This window comes from Ceratotherium simum, chromosome 33, assembly GCF_057802395.1.
Source record: "Ceratotherium simum simum isolate JZ-2026a chromosome 33, ASM5780239v1, whole genome shotgun sequence".
Taxonomy (NCBI): Eukaryota; Metazoa; Chordata; class Mammalia; order Perissodactyla; family Rhinocerotidae; genus Ceratotherium; species Ceratotherium simum.
The window spans coordinates 25,774,823-25,799,497 of record NC_141932.1 but is presented as its reverse complement, the minus strand read 5'-3'; the positions used below and the strand labels follow the sequence as shown (position 1 = coordinate 25,799,497).

General features: G+C 37.5%; 1 long non-coding RNA gene and 1 pseudogene across 1 annotated transcript in view; one reads left to right on the top strand and one right to left on the bottom strand.

The window, feature by feature from the left end:
• LOC147912907 (uncharacterized) overlaps positions 1 to 24,675 on the bottom strand; it is a 75,457-nt gene that overhangs the window by 27,707 nt on the left and 23,075 nt on the right. The window lies entirely within an intron of this gene.
• On the top strand, positions 20,021 to 21,088 carry LOC101390015 (histo-blood group ABO system transferase pseudogene; annotated as a pseudogene).

Genomic DNA, 24,675 nt, shown 5'->3' with positions numbered 1-24,675 from the left:
TTCTCAGCTATTCTTTCTTTCTTTTTTTATTGAGGTAACATTGGCTTATAACATTATATAAATTTTAGGTGTACATCATTACATTTTCACTTATGTAAACATTATATCATGTTCACACCAAAAGTCCAGTTTCCATCCATCACCATATGAATGTCCCCCTTTACTCCTTTTGCCCTACCCCCACCCCTCTTCCCTCTGGTAACCACCAATCTGTTTTCTGTGTCTATGTGTTGTTGTTGTTGTTTTTTATCTTCTACATATGAGTGAAATCATATGGTATTTTTTTTTTATCTATCTGACATTTTGCTTAGCATAATACTCTCGAGGTCCATCTATATTGTCACAAATGGCAAGATTTCATCCTTTTTCATAGCTGAGTAATATTTCATTGCATATGTATACCACATCTTCTTTATCTATTCATCCATCAGTGGGCACTTAGGTCAATTCCAAGTCTTGGCTATTGTAAATGCTACAATGAACATAGTGGTGCATATATCTTTTCATATTAGTATCTTTGTCTTCTTTGGATAAATACTTTGAAGTGGAATAGCTGTATCATATAGTAGTTTTATTTTCAATTTTTTGAGGAATCTCCATACCATTTTCCAGAGTGGCTGTACCAATTTAAATCCCCACCAGCAGTGTACGAAGGTTCCGTTTTCTCCACATCCCATCCAACACTTGTTATTTCCTGTCTTTTTAATAATAGCCTTTCTGACATGTGTGACGTGATATCTCATTATGGTTTTGATTTGCATTTCCCTAATACTTAGTGATGTTGAACATCTTTTCATGTGCCTGTCAGCCACCTGTATATCTTGTTTGGAAAAATGTCTATTCAGATCCTCTGTCCAGTTTTTAATTGGGTTGTTGTGGGGTTGTTTTTTTTTTTTTTTTTTGCTGTTGAGTTGTATGAGTTCGTTATATATTTTGGATATTAACCTCTTATCAAATATATGATTTGCAAATATCTTCTCCTATTTGGTACATTGTCTTTTTGCCATGCAGAATTTTTTTAGTTTAATTTAGTCCCATTTTTTTGTTTTTTGTTTCTCTTGCCTGAGGAGACATATTTGAAAAGATATTTCTAAGACCAGTGTCAAAGAGCAGCATACTGCTCATGTTTTCTTCTAGGAGTTTTTTGGTTTCAGGTCTTTCATTCAAGTCTTTAATCCATTTTGAGATAATTTTTGTGTATGGTGTAAGATAATGGTCTACTTTCATATTCTGCATGTGACTGTCCACTTTTCCCAACACTATTTATTGGAGAGACTTTCTTTTCTCCATTGTATGTTCTTGGCTCCTTTGTCAAAAATTAGCTGTCCAGAGTTGTGTGGGTTTATTTCTGGGCTCTTGATTCTGTTTGATTGATCTGCGTCCATTTTTCTGCCAGTACCATTCTGTTTGGGTAACTACAGATTCGTAGTATACTTTGAAATCAGAGAGTGTGATACCTCCAGCTTTGTTCTTTTTCTCAGGAATGCTTTGACTATTTGGGGTTTTTTTGTTCCATATAAATTTTAGGATTCTTTGTTCTATATCTGTGAAAAATGTCATTGAGATTCTGATTGGGAATGCATTGAATCTGTAGATTGCTTTATGTAATATGGATATCTTAACTATGTTAATTCTTCCAATCCATGAGTATGAAATGTATTGTATTTGATTTACTAATATTTTGTTGATAATTTTTGCATCTATAATCATCAGCAATATTGGCCTATAAATTTCTTTTTTATGTTGTCCTTGTCTGATTTGGTATCAGGGTAATGTTGGCCTCATAAAATGAGTCAGAAAGCATCCCCTTCTCTTCAATTTTTGGAAGAGTTTGAGAAGGTACATACTAAATCTATTTTGAATGTTTGGTAGAATTCATCAGAGAGGCTGTCTGGTCCTGGACTTTGTTTTTGGGGAGGCTTTTGATTACTGTTTCCATCTCCTTGCTAGTGATAGGTCTATTCAGATTCTCTATTTCTTCCTGATTCAGTTTTGGAAGGTTGTATGATTCTAGGAATTTATCCGTTAGTTCCAGGTTATCCAATTTGTTAGCATATAGCTTTTCATAATGTTCTCCTATAATCCTCTGTATTTCTCTGGTATCCATTGGAATTTCTCCTCTTTTATTTCTGATTTTATTTATATGAGCCTTCTCTCTTTTCTTCATAGTGAGTCTAGCTAAAGGTTTGTCAATCTTGCTTGTCTTTTCAAAGAAACAGCTTAGTTTCATTAATATTTTCTATTGTCTCTTTAGTTTCTATTTCATTTATTTCTGCTCTGATTTTTATTATTTCCTTCCTTCTATTGATTTTTGGCTTCCTTGGTTCTCCTTTTCCTTGTTCCTTTAGGTGTAACATTAGATTGCTTATTTGAGATTTTTCTTGTTTTTTAAGGTAGGCCTGTATTGCTATAAACTTTCCTCTTTGTACTACTTTTGCTGCATCCCACAGAGTTTGGTATGTTGTGTTTTCATTTTCATTTGTCTCCAGGATTTCTTTTTATTTTTCCTGACTTCTTCCTTGATCCAGAGGTTGTTCAGTAGCATGTTGTTTAGTCTTCACATATTTGTGAATTTTCCAGCTTTTTTCTTGTAGTTGATTTCTAGTTTCATACCGTTGTGGTTGAAAAAGATGCTTGATACGATTTCAGTCTTCTTAAATTTATTGAGGCTTGCCTTGTTTCCCATCATATGGTCTATCCTTGAGAATGTTCCATGCGCATTTAAGAAGAATATGTATTCTGCTGCTTTTGTATGGAATGTTCTATATATATCTATTAAGTCCATCTGGTGTAGTGTTTTGTTGAAGGACAATGTTTCCTTGTTGACTTTCTGTCTGAATGATCCATTGATGTAAGTGGGGTGTTGAGGTCCCCTACTATTGTGTTGCTGTTGATTTCTCCCTTTAGATCTGTTAATAGTTGCTTATATACTTTGATGCTCCTATAGTAGGTGCATACATATTAGTAAGTGTTATGTCTTCTTGGTAGAATGTCCCTTTGATCTTATATAATGTCCATCTTTGTCTCTTGTTATCTTTTTTGGCTTGAAGTCTATTTTGTCTGATATAAGTATAGCTACACCTACTTTCTTTGGGCTGCCATTTGATTGGAATATCATCTTTCATCCCTTCACTCTGAGCCTATGTTTGTCTTTAGAGCTGAGAAGTGTCTCCTGGAGGCAGCATATTGTTCAGTCTTGTTTTTTAATCCAGCCAGCCACTCTGTGTCTTTTTTTTTCCTTTTTTTAAATGAGGAAGATCAGCCCTGAGCTAAAATCTGATGCCAATCCTTTTTTTTTTTTTTCTGAGGAAGACTGGCCCTGAGCTAACATCTGTGCCCATCTTCCTCTACTTCATATGGGATGCCGCCACAGCATGGCCTGACAAGTGGTGCATTGGTGCGCGCCCGGATCCGAACCTGCGAACCCCGGGCTGCTGAAGCAGAGCATGTGCATTTCACCACATGCACCACTGGGTGGCCTCACTCTGTGTCTTTTGATTGATGAATTCAATCCATTTACATTTAGGGTGATTGATATTTGAGAACCTACTACTGCCATTTTATCTTTTGTTTTCTGGTTGCTTTACATTTCCAGTGTTTCTTTTTCTTTGTGTTTATTTGCCATTTCAGTTTAGTAGTTTTCTGTGGTGTTTTTCTCGGTTTCCGTTTTTTTTATGTTTTGCGTGTCTGCTCCGAGTTTTGTTTTGTGGTTACCATGAGGTTTGTATTAAAGGTCTAATAGATAAGATAGTCCTTTTCTGCTGATAGCGTCTTATCTTCATTTGTCTATGCTGGTTCCATCCTTATCCTCTTCTCATTCTATGTTTGTTTTTGTCATCACAAATTATCCCTTTTTGTATTGTGAGTTTGTTCCCAAATTGAACGGTTATAGTTATTTTTAATGCCTCCTTTCCCTTTAACCTTTATGTTATAATTAAGTTTTTACTGTTCTATTTACAACCAGTAGGACATCCATATGCAACTCTATTGCAACAGAGTTGCAATTTTCTGAATTTATCACCTTGCTCAAAGCTTTCTATACCTTTGCCTTTTCATTTCAGGTAGGAGAGCTCCTTTCAAAATTTCTTGTAAGGCAGGTCAAGTGGCAATGAACTCCCTCAGCTTTTGATTGTCTAGCAAAGCCTTTATTTCTTCTCTATATCTGAAAGATGACTTTGTTGGATAGAGTGTTCTTAGCTGACAGTTTTTGTCTTTCAATATTTTGAATGTATCATTCCACTCTCTCCTAGCCTGTAGAGTTTCTGGTGAGAAATCTGCTGATAGCCTAATGGGGGTTCCCTTGTAGGTTACTGTGTTCCCTCCCCCCACTCCTCACCCCCCACTGCCTGACTGCCTTTAATAGTCTTTTTCATTGACTTTTGACAGTTTTATTATCATGTGTCTTGGAGAAGGTCTTTTTGTCTTGAGATAATTGGGTGTTCTATTAGCTTTGTGGATTGTGTAGCCAGTTCCTTCCCCAAGTTTGGGAAGTTCTCAGCTATCATTTCTTACATAGGCTCTCTGCTCCCTTCTCTCTCTCTTCTCCTTCTGGGATACCCATTATCTTTATGTTGTCCTTTGCAATGGAGTCTGATAAGTCTCATGGAATTTCTACCTTTTTAAAAAATGTTAGTTCTCTCTCCCATTTAATCTGAATCATTTCTAGGTTTCTATCTTCCAGTTCACTAATTATCTCTTCCAGTCTCCTCTGTTTCCAATGCTTTCTAATGGATTCTTTATCTCATTTATTGAGTTCATCACCTTCAGAATTTCTGTTGGTTCTTTTTTAGATTTTCAACCTCTTTGGTAAAGTATTCCTTCTGTTCATTGATTTTATTCCTGAGTTCACCAAACTGCCTTTCTGAGTTTTCTTGCAGCTTGTTGCCTTTCTTCATGACAGCTATTTTGAATTCTATATCAGTTAGATCACAATCTTCCATGATTTTATGTTTGGTTTCTGGAAAATTATTATTTTCTTTTTGTGATGCTGTGTTACTGTGGCTTTTCATGCTGGTTGCTCAGTTAGTCCTCTACTGGCACATTTGTTTCAGCAAACACTTTTCTTATTCAGGTATAGGTTCGTTTTGATTCAAACTTTTCAACTGGTTGGAAATTAGTGGCCTTTCTTTTTTCAGTAGATGATGCTATAGTGCCAAATTTTGGTATCTCTTACCTGAGCTTCCTCGTGGCTATATTTGGGAGTATGCACGTTCCATCCTCCACCTCCTCTGCCAAAAGGGTCACCGGCACCCTCATCATTACATGTACCACAGGGGTCACTGATTCCACTGCTGCTGCTGGGTTTGCCAGCATTGGCATCACTGCCAGAGTCACTAGAATCATAGATACCACTTCTGCTGCTGTCAGGGTTTTAGGTACTGCTGCTACTACCGGGGTTTCCCTGTCACAGGTGCCACCACTGCCACTGGGTGCCTGGGGTAACAGGTGCCTACACTGTCACAGGGCTGGGGTCACAGGCACCACCGCTGCCACTCCTGGAACTGCTGGGGTTGTGGGCACTGCTGCTACCACTGGGTTGCAGGGGTCACAAGTGCCACAAGCACTGCTGATACTGTTAGGGTGACTGTGGTCAGAGGCAGCAACACTGTCTCTGCCAGGGGAGGCTGGAATCATGGATGCCCTGCCGCTGCTCCTGGAACCACTGGGGTGGTGGGCACCACCATCACTGCTCCCTCAGTTCTGCCACTCCTCCCCCAGTTCCACCACCTCCACAAGGTCCAATCCACTCACCTTTCAATGTACAGATGTATGGATCTCCCTAGCATTCTGGCGCACTGTGCAGAGAAACCTTTCTTGGGTTATGGATGTCCTACTGGTTGTAAATTGAAGGGGAGAGATAAAGGGAAGGACTCATGCTGCCATAATGCTGACATCACCAGACTCAATAATCACTTTGAATGTAAATGATCTAAATGCACCAATTTAAAAAAGAGATTGTCACAAGGGTTGGAGAGAATGTGGAGAATTAAGAGAACCCCTGTGCACTGTTGGTGGGAATGTAAATTGGTGCAGCCACTATGGAAAACACTATGGAGGTTCTTCAGAAAACTAAAAATAGAACTACTATATGATCTAGCAATTCCATTTCTGGGTGTTATTTATCTGATGAAAATGAAAAGACTAATTTTAAAAGATATATGCATCCTATATTCATTGCAGTATTATTTACAATAGCCAAGATATAGAAACAAACTAAGCGTCTATTGGTGGATGAATGGATAAAGAAAATGTGGCGTATATATACACAGTGGAATACTATTCATTTACAAAAAAGAATGAAATCTTGCCATTTGTGATAACATGGATGGACCCTGAGGGCATTAGGCTAAATGAAATAAGTCAGACAGAGAAAGACAAATACCATATGTTCTCACTTATATGTGGAATTAAAGAAAAAAAAAAGCTCATATATATTGATAACAGATTGGTGATTGCCAGAGGCAAGAGGTGGGGCATGGATAAAGGGAGTCAAAAATACAAACTTCCAGTTATAAAATAAATAAGTCATGGGGATGTAATGTACAGTATAGTGACTACACTTAATAATAGTGTATTGTATATTTGAAAGTTGCTAAAAGAGTATATCTTAAAAGTCTTCATCACAAGGAAAAAGAATTTTTTAAGAGTGAAGGACTGCTGTGGAAGAATGCTCACTTTTATTGGTAGTGAGATATAGAATTCCAGAGACCTTGCATTGAGCCTCTTTTTTTTGCAGGGATTCACCCTGAGATAACATCTGTTGCCAATCTTTCTCTTTTTCTTTCCTCCCCAAAGCCCCAGTACATAGTTGTATATGCTAGGTGTAGATCATCCTAGTTCTTCTATGTGAGCCGCCACCACAGCATGGCAACTGACAGGTGGTGTGGTTCCGCAACTGGGATGCAAATCTGGGCTGCCAAAGCAGTGAGCACTGAAGTTTAACCACTAGGCCATCTGGGCTGGCTTGAAAACAATTTTTTTGGTAACTATGTATGTTGATGGATGTTAACTAAACTTATTGTGGTGATCATTTTGCAATATATACAAATATCAAATCATTACATTGTACACCTGAAACTGACACAATGTCACATGTCAATTATACCTCAATTAAAAAAAGAGATTGTCAAAGTAGAACTAAAACCAAGACCCAAGCATATGTCCTCTACAAGAAACCCACTTAAAATATATAGACACATTTAGATTAAAAGTAAATGGATGGAGAAAATATACCATGCTAACACTAATCAAAATAAATCAGGAGTAGCTATATTAATTTCAGACACAGCAGACTTCAAAACAAGGAAAGTTATCAGGGATAAAAGAAAGCATTATATAAGGGTAAAGGAGTCAATTTTCCAAGAAGACATAACAATCTTTAACGTGTATACACCTAACAACAGCATGTCAAAATATGTGAGGCAAAAACTAATAAAACTGTGAGGAGAAATAGATGAGCCCACTGTCACAGCTGGAGACTTCAACATCCCTCTATCAGAAATGGACAGATCCAGCAAGCAGAAAATCCATAAGGACATAGTTGAACTTAACAATACCATCAGTCAACTGGATATAATCAACATCTATAGACTACTTCATCCAACAGCAGCAGAATGCACATTCTTCTCAAGCTCACATGGAACATTCACAATAGACCATCTGGGCCATAAAACACACCTTACAAATGTAAAAGAACAGAAATTGTATGTCTTCTCTCAGACCACAGTGGAATTAAACTAGGAATCAGTAACAGAATGATAATTGGAAAATCTCCAAATACATGGAGATTACACAAACACTTTGAAATAACATAAGTCAAAGAGAAAATCTCAATAAAAATAAAAAAATATTTTAAACTGAATGAAAATAAAAACACAACTTATCAAAATTTCTGGGATGCAGTGAAAGCAATGCTCAGAGGGAAATTTATAGCATGAATGCATTTACTAGAAAAGAAGAAAGATCTAAAATATAAAATCTAAGTTTCCACCTTAGGAACCAGTAAGATAAGAGCAAATTAAAATCAAAGTAAGCGAAAGAAAAATAATAAAAATTAGAACATAAATCTATGAAATTGGAAACAGGAAATCAATATAGAAAATCAACAAAACCAAAAGCTGGTTTTCTGGAAAGATCACAAAATTGATAAGCCTCTAGCCAAGCTAAGAAAAAAAGAGAGAGGTCACAAGTTACTAATATCAGAAATGAAAGAGGAGACATCATTAAGATCTTATGGTAATTAAAATAATAAAATAATAATATGAATAACTCTATGCTCACGAACTGATAAGCTAGATAAAACAGACCAATTCCTTGAAAGACACAACTTGCCAAAACTTACACAAGAAGAAATAGACAATCTGAATAGACCTATATCCATTAAAACATTGAATCAATAATTAATAACCTTCCAAAACAGAAAGCACCAGCCCAAATGTATTTACTGGTGAATTCTACCAAATATTTAAGGAAGAAATTATACCGATTCTCTACAATCTCTTTCAGAGGATAGAAGCAGAGGGAATACTTGCTAACTCATTTTATGAGAACAGCATTACCCTAATACTAATATTAGACAAAGACATTACAAGAAAAGAAAACTACAAACCAATATCTCTCATGAACATAGATGCAAAAATCACCAACAAAATAACAGCAAATTGAATCTAACAATATAATAAAAAATTTATAACCATGGCCAAGTGGAATTTATCCTAGGCTGGAAGGCTGGTACAACATGCAAAAATCAATTAATGTAGGAAAAATTATGAAGACATTAAAAAGATCGGTGGTTTCCAATGGGGCAAAGAGAGAAATAGGAAGAGCACAGAAGATTTTTAGGGCAGTGAAAATACTCTGTATGATATTATAATGATGTATATATGTCATTATGCATTTGTCCAAACTCATAGAATATACAACACTAAGAGTAAACCCTAAGGTAAACTATGGACTTTGGTTGATTATGATGTGTCAATATAGGTTCAACCTTGGTAAAAAAAAAAAAAAAGTACCATTCTGGTGACTGATGTTGATAATGGGGGAGGCTATGCATGTGTGGGGACAGGGGAGTTAAGGGCTATCTCTGTCTCTCCATCTCAATTCTGTTGTAAACCTAAAACTTCTAAAAAATACTACAGTCTTAAAAATTAATAGAATTCATCATATCAACAGGCTCTGAAAGAAAAATCACATGATTATGTCAATAGATGAAGAAAAACATTTGAAAAACTCCAACACCCATTCATAATAAAAACTCTCAGTAAACTAGGAATAGAGGAAAACCTCCTCAACTTGATAAAGAATATCTACAAAAAGCCTACAGCTAACACCATACTTAATGGTGAGAAAATTGAAGCTCTCCCACTAAGATCAGGAACAAGGCAAGGATGTCCATTCTCACCACTCCTTTTCAGTATCACACTGAAAGTACTAGTTAATGCCAGAACACAACAAAAGGAAATAAAAGATACACAGATTAGGAAGATATAAAACTGTCTTTGTTCACAGATGACATGATAATCTATATAGAAACTCTGCAAGAATCATCAAAAAACTCCTGGAAGTAATAAGCAATTGTGATAAGGTTGCAGGATACAAGGTTAATATACAAGAGTCAATAGATTTCCTATATAACAGAAATGAACAAGTGGAATTTGAAATTAAAAACATAATACTATTTATATTGGCACCAAAAAAATGAAATACTTAGGTATAAACCTTACAAAACACGTAGAAATCTATATGAGGAAAACTATAAAACTCAGATGAATGAAATCAAAGAAAGACTACATAAATGGATAAATAGTCCATGTTTATGCATAGGAAGACTCAATATTGTCAACATGTCAGTTCTTCTCAACTTAATCTATAGATTCAATGCAATTGCAATCAAAATCCCAGTAAGTTATTTTGTGGATATTGACAAACTGATTCTAAAGTTTATATGGAGAGGCAAAAAACCCAGAGTAGCTAACATAATATTGAAGAAGTACAAAGTTGAAGGACTGACACCACCTGACTTCAAGATGTACTATTAAGCTATGCAATCAAGACAGTGTGGTATTGGTGAAAGAACAGAAAAATAGACCAGAGAAACAGAATAGAGAGCCCAGAAATAGACCCACATAAATATAGTCATCCGACCTTTGACAAAGGAACAAAGGCAACTCAATGGAGAAAAGATAGTCTTTTCTACAATTGCTGTTGGGACAACTGGACATACACATGCAAAAAAGTGAATCTTGACACAGACCTTACACCCTTCAAAAAATTAACTCAAAAGTGATCATTGACCCAAATATAAAATGCAAAACTATAAAACTCCAAAACTCTGACAAGACCAAATGTTGGCAAGGATGTGGAGCAACCAGAACTCTTGTTTATTGCTGGTGGGAATGCAAAATGGTACAGCCACTTTGGAAGACAGTTTGATGGTTTCTTACAAAACTAAACATACTCTTACCAGACAATCCAGCAATCGCACTCCTTAGTACTTACTGAAAGGAGCTGAATACTCATGTCCACACCAAAATCTGCACATGGATGTTTACAGAAGCTTTTTTCATAATTGCCAAAACCTGGAAGCAACTAAGATGCCCTTAGTAAGTGAATGGATAAATAAACTGTTATAAATCGGGACAATGGAATATTATTCAGCACTAAAGGGAAATGAGTCATCAAGGCAAGAAATAACACAGAGGAACCTTAAATGCATATTACTATATGAAATAAGCCAAGTTGAAAAAGCTGCATACTGAGATCATCCAGACAGAAAATCAAGAGTAAAACATTGAACTTAAACTATATGTTAGAACAGATGGACTTAAGAGACATTTACAAGACATTCCATGCAAAAGCAACAGAATACACACTCTTCTCAAGTGTGCATGGAACATTCTCCAGGACAGATCATGCATTAGGCCACAAAATAAATTTTAATAAATTTAAGAAGACTGAAATCATATCGAGCATCTTTTCTGACCATAATGTATAAAATTAGAAATAAATTACAAGAATAAAACCGGAAAATTCCCAAATATGTGGAGATTAAATAACATGCTCTTGAACAACCAATGGGTCAAAGAAGAAATCAAAAGAGAAATCAAAAAACATCTTGAGAAAAAATGGAAATGGAAATACAACATACCAAAACTTATATGATGCAGCAAAAGCAGTTCTAAGAGAAAAGTTTACAGTGATAAATGCCTAAATTAAGAAAAAAGAAAGATCTCAAATCAACAACCTCATTTTACACCTCAAGAAATTAGAAAAAGAACTATGCCCAAAGTTAAGAGAAGGAAGGAAATAACAAAGATCAGAGCAGAAATAAATGAGATAGACACTAAATAGATAATAGAAAAGATCAGTGAAACTAAGAGCTGGTTTTTTGAAAAGATAAACAAAATAGACAAACCTTTAGCTAGACTCACCAAGAAAAAAAAAGACAGGGCTCAAACAAATAAAATCAGAAACGAAAGAGGATACACCAACAAACTGGACAACCTAGAAAAATTGATAAACTCCTAGAAACATAAAACCTACCAAGAATGAATCAGGAAGAAAGAGAAAATCTGAACAGACCAATCATGAGTAAGGAGCTGGAATCAGTAATAAAAAACCTCCCAACAAACAACACTCCAGGAACAGATGGATCTACTGGTGAATTCTACCAAATGTTTAAAGAAGAATTAATACCAGTCCTTCTCAAACTCTTCCATAAAGCAGGAGAGGAGAGGATACTTCCAAATTTATTTCACAAGGCCAGCATTACCCTGATCCCAAAACCAGATGAGGACACTATAAGAAAAGAAAATTACAGGTCAATATCCCTGATGAACATGATTCAAAAACCCTCAACAAAATATTAGGAAACCAAATTCAACAGTACATTAAAAGGATCATACACCATGATCAAGTAGGATTTATTCCAGGGATGCAAGAATGGTTCAACATCACAAATCAATCAATGTGATACACCACACTAACAAAATAAAGGATGAAAATCATATGATCATTTCAATAGATTTGATCATTTTCAATAGTAGAAAAAGCATTTGATAAAATTCAACATCCATTCATTAAAAAAAATTCTCAACAAACTGGGTATAGAGGTACCGTACCTCAGCATAATAAAGGCTATATATAACAAGCCCACAACTAACATTACATTGAAGAGTGAAAAGCTGAAAACTTTTTTATTTTATTTTATTTTTTTGTTTATTGCAGTAACATTGGTTTATAACAGTGTATAAATTTCAGGTGTACATCATTATACTTCCATTTCTGCATAGATTACATCATGTTCACCACCCAAATACTAATTACAACCCATCACCACACACATGTGCCGAATTAGCCCTTTCGCCCTCCTCCCTCCCCTCTTCCCCTCTGGTAACCACCAATCCAATCTCTGTCTCTATGTGTTTGTTTGTTGTTGTTATTATCTACTACTTAATGAGTGAGATCATACGGTATTTGACCTTCTCCCTCTGACTTATTTCACTTTGCATAATACCCTAAATGTCCATCCATGTTGTCACAAATGGCTGGATTTCATCGTTTCTTATGGCTGAGTAGTATTCCATTGTGTATATAACAATGCACCTAATGGAACTGAAAGCTTCTCCTGTAAGATCAGGAACAAGACAAGGATGCCCATTCTCTCTACTTTATTCAAGGTAGTACTGGAAGTCCTAGCTAGAGTAATTAGACAAGAAATAGAAATAAAAGGCATCCAAATCACAAATAAAGAAGCAAAATTGTCTCTATTTGCAGATGACATGATGTTATACATAGAAAACCCTAAAAACTCCACCAAAAAAACTGTTAGAACTAATAAATGAATTCAGTAAAGTTTCAGGATACAAAATAAATATATAAAAATCAGTTGCACTTCTATATACTAACAACAAACTATCCAAAGAGGGAAATTAAAAAAACAATCCCATTTATAATAGCATCAAAAAGAATTAAATACTTAGGAATAAATAAATAAAGGAGGTGAAAGGTGTATATACTGAAAACTATAAGACATTGATGAAAGAATTGAAGAAGACACAAATAAATGGAAAGCTATTCCATGTTCATGGACTCAAAGAATTAATATTGTAAAAATGTCCATATCATCCAAAGCGATCTACTAGTTCAATACAATTCCAATCAAAATTCCAGTGGCATTTTTCACAGAAATAGCATAAACAATCCTAAAATCTGTATGAAATCACAAAAGACCCCAAATAGCCAAAACAATCTTGAGAAAGAAGAACAAAGCTGGAGGCATCACACTTCCTCATTTCAAATTATACTACAAAGCTACAGTAATTAAAACAGTATGGTATTGGCATAAAAGCAGACACACAGACCAACGGAACGGAACAGAGACCCCAGAAATAAATCCACATGTATCTGGTCAATTAATTTACAACAAAGGAGCCAAGATTATATAATGGAGAAAGGATAGTCTCCTTAATAAATGGTACTGGGAAAAGCGAAAAACCACATACAAAAGAATGAAACTGAACCCCTATGTTACACCACACACAAAAATCAACTCAAATGGATTAAAGACTTGAATATAAAACCTGAAACCATAAAAATTCTAGAAGAAAACATAGAGTGTAAACTCCTTGACATCAGTTTTGGCAATGATTTTTGTATTTGACACCAACAGCAAAGGCAACAAAAGCAAAAAATAAACAAGTGGGACTACCTCAAACTACAAAGTTTCTGTACAGCAAAAGAAACCATCAACAAAACTAAAAGTCAACCTACCAAATGGGAGAAAATATTTACAAACCATATATCTGACAAGGGGTTAATATCCAAAATATATAAAGAATTCATACAACTCAATAGCAAAAAAAACAAGCAATCTGATTTAAAAATGGGTAGAAGATCTGAACAGACATTTTTCCAAAGACATAAAAATGGTCAACAGCTACATGAAAAGGTGCTCAACATCACTAATAATCAGGAAAATTCAAATCAAAACCACAATAATATATCACCTCACACCTGTTAGAATGGCTATCATCAAAAAGACAAGAAATAACAAGCGTTGGTGAGGATGCGGAGAAAACGGAAACCTTGTGCACTGTTGGTGGGTATTTAAATTGGTGTAGCCACTGTGGAAAGCAGTATGGAGATTTCTCAAAAAACTAAATAGAACTACCATATGATCCAGCAATACCACTTCTGGGTATATATTCAAAGGAAACAAAAATAGGATCTCAAAGAGATATCTCTACTCTCAAGGGCACTGCAGCATTATTCACAATACCCAAGATATGGAAACAACCTAAGTGTCCATCAACAGATGAATGGATAAAGAAGATGTTGTGTATATATATACACAAAGGAATGTTACTAAGCCATGAGAAATAAGAAATCCTGCCACTTGTGGCAACATGGATGGGCCCTGAGGGCATTATGCTAATAAGTTAGACAGAGAAAGACAAATGCTATATGATATCACCTATATGTAGAATTTAAAAGAGCCAAACTCACGGAAACAGAGACTAGAAGGGTGGTTTTCCAGGGGTTTGGGAGGGGGGGAAATGGGGAGATGTTGGTCAAAGAGTATAAACTTTCACTTATAAGATAACTAAGTTCTGGGGATCTAATGTAAAGCATGGTGATTATAGTTAATTATATACTGTATTATATACTTGAAAGTTGCTAGGATAGATCTTAAATGTTCTCACCTCAAAAAAAAGAAATGGTAATTTATGTGATGAGTTGGACGTTTTAGCTAACGCTATGGTGGTAATCATTTTGCATTATATAAGTGTATCAAATCAACAGGTTGCACACCTTAAACTTACACAGTGTTATATGTCAATTATATCTCAATAAAGTTGGAAAAAAAGAGAAGAAAAAGAAACATAAGTTTTCACAATAAAAAAAAAGAAAAGGCTGCATACTGTATGGTTCCAACTTTACGATATTCAGGAAAAGGCAAAACTATGGAGACAGTAAAATGATAGGTGGTTTCCAGGGGTTGTGGGCAGAGATGAATAGGCAGAGCACAGAGGACTTTTAGAACAGTTAAATACTCTGTATGATAATATAATGATGTATACATGTCTTACTTATTTGTCCAAACTCACAGAATGTCCAACACCAAGAGTGAACCCCGAAGTAAATTAATTATGGACTTTGGTTGATTATGATGTGTCAACGTAGGTTCATTAATTGTTACAAAATACCACTCTGGTGTGGGATGTTGACAATGGAGGAGGCTATGTATATGTGGGGTAGGGGATATGTGGGAAATTTCCACCTTCCTCTCAATTTTGCTGTGAACTTAAAACTGATCTTAAAAAAGGTGTAAAAAATAACTGGGGGTGGGTGGGAAAGAACTACTATCTAATGTTAATTCAATTTTAAAAATTCTGTTAGAACTAGTAAACAAATTCAGCAATGTTGCAAGATACAAAATTGACATAAAATAGTAGGTTGTTTCTATACACTAAAAATGTACAAACTGAAAAAAGTCATTAAGAAAATAATTATATTTACAATATCATCAAAAGAATACAATATTAGCAATAGATAATGAAGGATGCGAAAGACTTGTAGACTGAAAAGTACAAAGCATTGCTGAAAGAAATTAAAGAAAACACAAATAAATGGAAAAACACCCCTTGTTGATGGATTGGAAGACAACACTGTTAGGTTATTAATAGTACACAAAGCAATGTGCATATTCAATGCAATACACATCAAAATTCCAACATTTCTTTTTGCAGAAATAGAAAAATTTATCCTAAAATTCATACGGACTCTCAACAGACCCCAAATAGTCAAAACAACCTTGAGACAAAGAAGCAAGTTAGAGATCTTCCATTTCCCTACTGCAAAACTTACTACAAAGCTACAGTGATCCAAACACTGTGGTACTCATGTAAAGACAAACATATAGACTAATGGAGTAGAATAGAGAACCCAGAAATAAATCCTTGCATGTATGGACAAATGATTTTTGACTAGGGTATCAAGACCATTCAACGGGGGAAATAATACTCTTTTTAGCAAATGGTTCTGGGAAACTGGATATCCACATGCAAAAGAATCAAATTGAACCTTACCTTTCACCATATACTAAAATTAACTCAAAATGACTCAAAGAACTAAACATCAAAGCTAAAACTATTTAACTCCTAGAAGAAAACATGAGGGAAAAGCTTCACAACATTGAACATAGATTTGTCAATGATTTCTTGGGAATGAGACCCAAAGCACAAGCAAGAAAAAAATAGATTAATTGGACTTCATCAAAATTAAAAATTTTGGTGCATCAAAGAACACTATCAACAGACTGAAAGGCAACCCAAGGAATGGGTGAAAATATTTACAATCATTTATCTGTTAAAGGGTTAATATCCAAACTATATAAAGAACTCTTATAACTCAACAACAACAAAAAAATCTGATTAAAAAATAGGCAAAGGACCTAAATAGACATTCCTCCAAAGAAGATATACAAGTGGCCAATAAGCACATGAAAAGATGCTCAACATCACTATTCATCAGGGAATTGCAATCAAAAGCACAATGAAATACCACTCCACTCCCATTAGGACAGCTGTTATCAAAGATTAGAAAATAAAAAATTTTGGCAAGGATGTGGAGAACTAACATTCTTGCACATTGCTGGTGGGAATGTAAAATGGTGTAGCCACTACGGAAAACAGTGTGGCAGCTCCTCAAAAACTAATAAATATAATTACTATATGATCCAGCAATTCCACTTCTGGGTATTTACCCAAAAGAAGTGAAGGCAGGGACTTGAACAGTTATTTGTACATCCATGTTCATAGTAGCATTATTCACAATAGCCAAAAGGTGCAAGCAACCCAAGTGTACATCAAAGGATGAATAGATAAACAAAATGTGGTATTTACATACAATGCAATATTATTCAGCCTTAAAATGGAAGAAAATTTTGACACATTTCAACGTGGATGAAACTTGAAGACATTATGCTACATGAAACGTTGTCATAAAAGGACAAACACTGCATTATTCCACTTATATGAGGTACCTAGAGTAGTCAATTCATAAAGACAGAGAGTAGAATGGGGATTGTCAGAGGCTGGGGACAGAGGAAGATGAAAAAAGTTCTGGAGATGGAAGGTGGTGATGGTTGCACAACAATGTTAATGCACTTAATGGCAATGAATTTTCTCTTAAAAATGGTTAAAATGTAAATTTTATGTTATGAATATTTTATTACAATAAGTAAAATGATGACTGAGGCCTCAAGTGTCTCCCATATCTGAATGTTTGCACAATAACAGAAAACTTATCCACATGACCAAAAGTGAAGACATAAACTTTGCTTTTTATGCATCAGGGAGTAATTGGGGAACTATTTTTGAGTAAGGATGGAGGATTTTTGGGCATCTCTCAAATGACCTCAAGAGGAATTCTGTTGAATATAAGTTTATCCTTCTTTTCTACCCTGAAAAAAAAGAGGTATTGAAGAGAATCTTCCAGCCAAGACAAGACCACATCTGAGTACTGTATTTGCCAATGAAAACCTGCATCACAAGAATTGGCATGAGTACTGTATATAGCTGTGTACTGGATCTAGGAGGGACATATCTCAATCCTGTTGCCTCTATAATGGGAAGCATCCAGAGTTTGTTTACATGTCCTCTCTTTGCTTGGCTTCCAGGCCCTGAGCAATTGCCTAGTGCATCCTTTTGCCTAGAATCCCAAGGATTTCCATGGGTTGAGGTTAGGAGGGTGCCACAAAAACACATTGGCAGTTTGGGCATCTACAGTGCATGGTCCCTGGATAAATAAAAGATAAAAGAAAACCTCTCTACCTACAGCAGGGGACCCTTTTGGAACATGCCTCCTCTCCTGCCATGTAACTCATAGAATAATCTCCTGGATTCTAAAGAAAGAGGAAAAATGCGAGTTTTAGGGAGGCATGGAGTAAAGGATTTAGGGTGCTAGGATAAAGGAACAGGTGTTTGTACAATGGAAGTGACCAGTGGTAATGGTTTGAAAAGGATCTAAGAACCTGTGTTGGAGATACTGGCCATCAGGGAGGCCAGAGCCCGGGGCCTGATGCACAGGCCAGGCGGTGCCATGGAGACAGGAGAGCCTGGAGGTTCTCAGACTACTGGCCTGGCACATCTGAACAGTCAGGGCCTGCCCAAGTGATTAAAGGCTACATGGAGTCTCTCTTTCTGGTCCTTCCCCACACCACCGGTGTCTGCCCCATCCTTTCTACCTCTTCATTCTGTAAGGTTCTTTAACCTTCAAGATTCCCAGGGAAGTGCCACGGTGAGCAAAGCAATGGGTTCCCTCCTCTACTGCCCTGGGTTGAGCAGATTCCCCAGAGAGGCACCAAGTCACACACACACACAGCTAGACCCACAAGCACATCAAGCATATGCTCCTTATCCTCTGGTGTCATTTTCTCATCAAAGTATCTCCTCAGTTTTCTGGCATTTGCAATATCACAGAGTTGTCTTGATCTTTTGCCACTATATTAGCATTACTGACCACAGGTGCCCAATATGCTAACATTCTTATGCACAACTGGGCAAATGTCACTATCTGGACCATAAAAGCAAGGTGTCAGTCCCTTAAAAGACACTCATCAGAACTCACTCATCTCTTCCTCCTAACATGCTCAGAACTACCCTGAGAAAGTCTCAGAAAGCCTGGAAAAACCATGTCTCCAGCCACCTACTTCTGTGGGAGGGCAGAAACAAGGTGTCACAGAGCAGCACAAGAGCACCACCCAGCTTCAGGTTGCACATAGCAGGTGCTCCCTACCCACCATGGGACTCATTTATATCCACCGTTGGTCCCACAGCGGACCAGAAGGAGTCTGTGCCAGAGGCTTTATTTTCCGGGAGACATACGGTTGGAACTGCCTAGGACTGCAGAGGGAGGCATATGTGCTGGCAATATGATATGCCCTGGGTCAAAAATGGCACTGGATCAGGCTCCCATCCCCATCCTGAGGGCTCTGCCTAGGGTCAACTGACATGGGAAGCTTAAGGGAGAGAACCAAAGAAAGCCGACTGGGAAAAGAGCCCAGAGACAGGAAACCACAACGAATACCCAAGTGAGGCAGAGGGTCAGGATACAGGGTAGCCAAGAGCCCAGTCCTGGAGTCTGGCTGCTTAGCTGGCTTCAGCACTTACCAGCTAGCCATGTGGTCACGGGCCAGTCACCCACCTCTCTGAGCTTGCTTCCCCATCTAGACCATGACCATTATGTAGCATCCATCCCCCAGCCTTGTTGTGAGGGTCAGCAATATAACACACATAAAGTTTATAAGTATCGTAAGGCCTGGTACCTGCAAATGTACCTGGTAAATGCTCAGTAGATTTTAAGTGATTATTAGGAGAATAAGGCAAAACAAACATTGATTTGTAGATCTTCCTTCTCTTCCACCGTGGCTCCCAAATCAGGCCTCCTGAAGGACGGCCCACATCAGCTTGTCTGGATGTGACCCTGAACAGTCTGCTCTCAACTTTATGGATTTTTAGGAAACTCAGTGCTTGGCTAAAGGTCTCACAGCTAGTAAATGTTAAGGGAAGGCCAGAGCACAAGCCCTCTGACCTTCTGGTCAGGCTCTCTGGTGGCTGCTGCCCTGCCCTGCTTTCATCACAATCCTTGATCCGCTCAGTGGCCTCCCTTGAGCTAGTCCCCTGAGCCTGTTTCAGGAGCCCAGAAGTTCTAGTGGCCAGTTGACTGAGTCCTGCCACCTGGTTACTTTGACATGACCTCAAATCACAACTGAATTTGTCAAGGTTCTGCTGGTCCAAGAGTCTTACTTATTAACTCAGTGGCCCAGAACACCCAGCTCCCAGATGCTCCTTGCACGGAGGTAGGGTCTCAGGAGGAGCAGGGGGCGTGAGCACCTTGTAATCCACACATTCTGCCTCACTTTGCCCAGAAGAGGCCACTGTGAGCGGAAGGCCAAGGAGGGGCACGTTCTTACAGCATCTAGGAGATCCAGGCTGCAACAGTCGGAAGTGGAGCCATGGCCCAGCTGGTAAGGACATTGTCAGAGAACCCAAAATGTTACTTGCTTCATCGAGTCATCTTTCTTCTTTTAATAGCTCTTGCCTTGACCTTCTTTGGCTCTTGTTACCTGAACCCGAGAAGCCAGAAGCTGGAAAGCATCCAGGCCGGGGCAGGCAAGATTGTTAGAAAAATCCACCACCTGCAAGGTGTAAAATTACCAAGGACGGTGTATCCTCAGCCAAACGTGCTAAGACCCTCTAGGAAAGATGTCCAAGTCATGACCCCTTGGCTGGCTCCCATCATCTGGGACAAGACTTTCAATATCAACATCCTGAATGAGCAGTTCCGGCTCCAGAAAGCCACCATTGGATTAACCGTGTTTGCCATAAACAAATACATTATCTACCTGCAGCTGTTCCTGGAAACCGCAGAGATGCACTTCATGGTGGGATACAAGGTGAACTACTATATCTTCACTGACCGCCCAGCCTATGTTCCTCACATCCGCCTCCAAAAAGGAAGGAAGATTGTCATCCTCAAGGTCTGGGGCTATGCACACAGCCAGAACACCTCCCTGCACCGCATGGAGATGATCAGCAATTTTTCTGAGCAGCGCTTCCACCAGGAGGTGGATTACCTTGTGTGTGCAGATGTGAACATGAAGTTCAGCGACCACATGGGCGTGGAGATCCTCTCCTCCTTGTTCGGCACCCTCCATCCTGCCTTCTATGGGCTCAGTCGGAACCACCTCCCCTATGAACGTCGGCCTCGATCACAAGCACATATTCCTGAAGATGAGGGGGACTTTTATTACATAGGGGCCTTATTTGGGGGCTCAGTGCCAGAGGTTTACAGGCTCACCAAGGCCTGCCACGAGGCAATGATGGTCGACCAACACAATCACATCGAGGCCGTGAGGCATGAGGAGAGCTACTTGAACAAATATCTGCTCTACCACAAACCCTCCAAGGTCCTCTCCCCTGAGTACACGTGGGATAAGCGGATACAGGAGAATATCGGGAATCAGCAGCTGGTAGGCTTGCCTTCCAACATAAAGCGGATTAGATTTGTGACTGTGAAATAATCAACAGAGAATCAGGACTCATCAACCTTCCAGAAAGGACTCAGAGAGAGGTGATTTCCAGGCAGCCCTAGTGTTCCTCCCGGCATTAAACTAAAATCAGTTTAAAGGGTATAACTCCACTTTCTTTTCCTGTCTGGTTGAGAAAAATTGCTGATGCCTCCCACCATCTCCCCAAATTTAGGCAAGCCTAGTACCATCCTCTCCCCCCGCCATACACCAAGCTCACACACTTAGGCTGGCCTGATTCCTGGGTTCAAGCACAATTTCTGAGTTACTACCACCTTTAGCTTCTCATTGTGTGCTCCGAACACCCTTCAGGATGGAGAAGGTGAGTGGTCTCAGCCTGTCCAGACAAACCAGGAATCAGAGATGAGATCTTTTCCACAACAAGGAAAGCGGCTCCTGGACACATAGTCTCTTGCCTTTTGTAAGTACACACAGCCCTGCTTTGGTCCTTGGCTAAGCAGATGAACACGAGTGCTCTTTTCACTTTCCTTGTTAAAGTTCCCTTTAGTGTGCAGGAAGAAGAACATGACGCCAAAAAAGACATTCTTTCCCAGTGCTTGGCCTCTGGTCTATCCCCAAACATTGCCAGGTGTTCACTGAGAACAGAAGGGTCTCTCCACCCTCCCCTCTCCTGATGATTGCCTCTGTGTCCATTTCAATTTATTAGTGATTTGCTAGTTTCCTATCAGCTGAAAAAAATTTATTTGTAGATGATAATAGGAAGTTCATAATTGTCACGAAAACCTGTTGTTTTTCTTAAAAATGATATTGGCACCCCTTATGTGTCCTGAAAACTGGCATGGTCTTGGTCCTGTTTGTTTCCCCCTCATATGCAAGAGAGGGAAGTTGCACAGTAGCAACCTTTATTTCTCTTCAGTGGTCAGTAAATCTTACTAATTTCAGGGCCCTTTCCAAATGTTACAGGCTCTGATTCCAAGTTGTATGTTTTTCTGTGTCAATGCTGATCAACTATTTTTACACAAGAATAATTCAGGAAAAATATTTTCTCCCCACCGCAAAATGAAAGTATTCTCATGGGGTCACAGATGCCTGATTGGCAGCTGTGGCTGCAGAGCAGGTCCTGTAGTCCAGGTCTTCCTTTCTTAGTCCACTCTCTACCCCGCAGCCATGCTCCAGGGTTAAAGGGTGCCCCAGCGAGGGCCTTTCAATCCTTTCAGCCCTCTGTCCAGCCAGAGGCCTCATGGGTATTTCCTGGCTCTTCCTAGTTTTTAGCGTTCTTTATTTCGTTTGATTTGCTTGTTTTTTACATTTAGGTCTGTGCTCATTTTGAGTTAATTTTTGAGAAAGGTGTAAAGTCTGTGTCTAGATTCATTTTTTTAGATGTGGATGTCAAATTGTCCAGCACCATTTGTAAAAAGGACTATCCTTTTCCCATTGAGTTGCCTTTGCTCCCTGGTCAAAGATCAGTTGACTATATTTACGTGGGTCTATTTCTGGACTCTATTCTGTTCCACTGATCTATCTGTCTGTTCTTTCACCAATAGCACACTGTCTTGATTCCTGTAGCTTTATACTGCATCTTGAAGTCAAGTAGTGTCCATCCTTTGTTCTTCTCCTTCGATATTACGTCAGCTATTCCAGATCTTTTGCCTCTTTATATAAACTTAAAAATCAGTTTGTCAATATCCATACAATGACTTGCTGGGATTTAGATTGTGATTGTGTTCAATCTATAGACCAAGTTGGGAAGAACTGACATCTTTACAATACTGAGTCTTCCTATCCAGAAACATCGGATAGCTCTCCATTTGTTTAGTTCTTCTTTGATTTTGCTCATCAGAGTTTTGTAGCCTTACTCATAAACATCATATTATATATATATTATATATATCATTAGATTTATACTCAAGTATTCCATTTTGGGGGGAGCTATTGTAAATGGTATTGTGTTTTTAATTTTATTAAATTTAATTTTATTTAATTTTTTCTTGATTCTTTGGGATTTTCTATATAAACAATCTAGTCATCTAAAAACAAAGACATTTTTATTTCTTCCTTCTCAACGTGAATACTTTTATTTCCTTTTCTTGTCTTATTGCCTGAATTAGGACGTCCATTACTATGCTGAAAAGGAATGGCGAGGGGGCATATTCTTACCTTGTTCCTGATCTTATCAGGAGAGCTTCTAGCTTCTCACCATTAACTATGATGTTATTTGTAGCTTTTTTGAAGATGTTCTTTACAAAGTTAAGGATATTCCCTTCTATTCCTACTTTGCTGAGATTTTTAAAAATCATGAATGGGTGCTAGATTTCGTGAAATGCTCTTTATGCGTCTACCAACACGATTGCATGATTTTTCTTCTTTAGCCTTTTGATGTGATGGATTACATTAATTGATTTTCCAGGGTTGAATCAGACTTGCATACCTGGAATAAATAAACCACACACACTTGGCTGTGGTGTATAATTATTTTTATATATTGTTAGATTTGATTGCTAATATTTTGTTGATGATTTTTGCAGATATTTTCATGAAAGACATTGGTCCGTGTTCTTCTTTTCTTGTAACATCTTTGATACTGGTATTAGGGTAATGCTGAGTTAGGAAGTATCCCTGTGCTTCTCTCTCTGAAAGAGATTGTACAGAACTGGTATAATTTATTCCTTAAATATTTCCAGAATTCACCAATGAACCCATTTGGGGCCAGTACTTTCTCTTTGGGAAGGTTATTAATTATTTATTCAATCTCTTTAATAGATATAGGCCTATTCAGTTTGTCTGTTTCTTCTTGTATGAGTTTTTCCAGACTGTGTCTTTTAAGGAATTGGTCAATTTCATCCAGGTTATTAAAGTTGTGGGTATGGAGCTGTTCTTAATATTCTCTTATTATCCTTTTAACATTCATGGACTCTGTCGTGATGTCACCTCTTTTGTTTCTGATATTGGTCATTTGTGTCTTCTCATTTTTTAACTTAGTTAGCCTGGCTAGAAGCTTATTGATTTTTCAAAGAACCAGCTTTGGGTTTTGTTGATTTTACCCACTGATTTTCTGTTTTCGGTTTTACTGTTTTCTGCTCTAATTCTTATTATTTCTTTTTTTTTTTTTGCTTACTTTGGATTTAATTTGCTTCTTTTTATATTTGCTGAAGTTTCAGGCTTAGATTATTGATTTTAGATTTCTCTTCTTTTCTAATATATACATTCAATGCTATGAATTTCCCTCTTAGCACTACTTTTGCTGCAGCCACAAAATTTTAATAGATTGTATCTTCATTTTCATTTATTTCAAAATATTTTAAAATTTATCTTGAGATTTCTTCTTTGACTCCTGTGTTATTTAGAAGTGTGTTGTTTAATCTCCATAGATTTTGAGATTTTCCAGCTATCTTTCTGTTACTGATTTCTAGTTTAATTCCATGGTCATCTGAGAACATATGTTATATGATTTCCATTCTTTTAAATTTGTTAAGCTGTGCTTTATGGCTCAGAATGTGGTCTATTTGCTGAATACTCCACGTGAGCTTAAGAAGAATGTGTATTCTACTGTTCTTGGATGAAGTATTCTGTAGAAGTCAATTATACCTAGCTGACTGATGGTACTCTTAAGTTCAACTATA